The 1,005-nt window shown below is 42.5% G+C and overlaps 1 long non-coding RNA gene across 1 annotated transcript in view; it reads right to left on the bottom strand.

Moving 5' to 3' along the window:
• Positions 1-200: 200 nt before the first annotated feature.
• LOC132134583 (uncharacterized) overlaps positions 201-1,005 on the bottom strand; it is a 1,776-nt gene continuing 971 nt past the window's right edge. The window contains exons 3-4 of the long non-coding RNA XR_009429652.1: positions 423-581; positions 201-341 (exon numbers count right to left, since the gene is read on the bottom strand). This is a non-coding gene — a long non-coding RNA (uncharacterized LOC132134583). The remainder of the gene's footprint in view (positions 342-422; positions 582-1,005) is intronic.

The following is a 1,005-nucleotide window of genomic DNA, read 5'->3' as shown; positions in this document are numbered from 1 at the left end:
GTTGTATCTCAGACAGATATTGTCCTCCAAACAAACCACACATCAATGGAGAGATGATTTATTCAGCTTTCAGATGATGCATAAATCCAAATTTAGAAAAACCGACACTTAACGTTTTGTGGTCCAAGGTCACATTTGATTTTAATTAGAGCTACCTAACTTCCTGTGGGGGGGGGGGGGGGGGTCTACAAGAGCCAGACAGGACAGAATAGATGTGATGGATCACACACCTCCAGCGCGGCGTCTCTGTCTCGAATGCGGCTCCTTAGCGTCTGCAGCAGCGCGTCTCTCTCCTCGCGACTGCTGGAGTCACACGAGTCATTCTGCAACTCTGCATACTCCTGGAAGAAAAACAAAGCTGAAGTTTGACAAAAAACACAAGAAAGGTCCCGTCTTCATTACAGTGTGAAGGAGATAGGGACCTGCAGCAGTGCCTCTTTGCGGCATAAACTCTGCTGGAGCTGTGCAATACTTTTGTCCCGGTCAGTGATTTCTGAGCGAGTCAAGGCTTCACAATCTCTCAGCTCACACACTTTGACCTGCAGCTCAGACCGCAGCTGCTCAACCATCTCACGCAGCTCCTGTAACACACACACACACACACATCAGAATCACAAAAACAATGATGGTTTCCAAAACATTCCTATTGTCTCATTTATTTCTGGTGTTGCTCCAAAACTCTAACTGACTGTCTACTGATCATATTCACATTATATTTACAGGACTGAGGACCGTCATGACATGATTTCTATGTGATCAGTTCACATTTTGCTTCATTCACAAACATATCCAATATGTTTTTCACATCGAGGCAACCTGTGCTGTTCTTCTAGGAAAAAATATTAACAATATGTTTTATTACAAAACCAATTGCAACCAATAAATAAAAATTACTACAAAAAACATATCTACACTCAAACAGAGTTCACCAAGAAAAGACTGCCACCATCAGAAAAACATGATCATACTAGTGTCACATGCTTATGCAGAAAAACAAAGGAAAGC

The sequence above is a fragment of the Carassius carassius genome, unplaced genomic scaffold (genome assembly GCF_963082965.1).
Source record: "Carassius carassius unplaced genomic scaffold, fCarCar2.1 SCAFFOLD_74, whole genome shotgun sequence".
In the NCBI taxonomy this organism is placed as follows: Eukaryota; Metazoa; Chordata; class Actinopteri; order Cypriniformes; family Cyprinidae; genus Carassius; species Carassius carassius.
The sequence above is the reverse complement of the archived record's forward strand: the minus strand, read 5'-3'. Positions and strand labels throughout refer to the sequence as shown.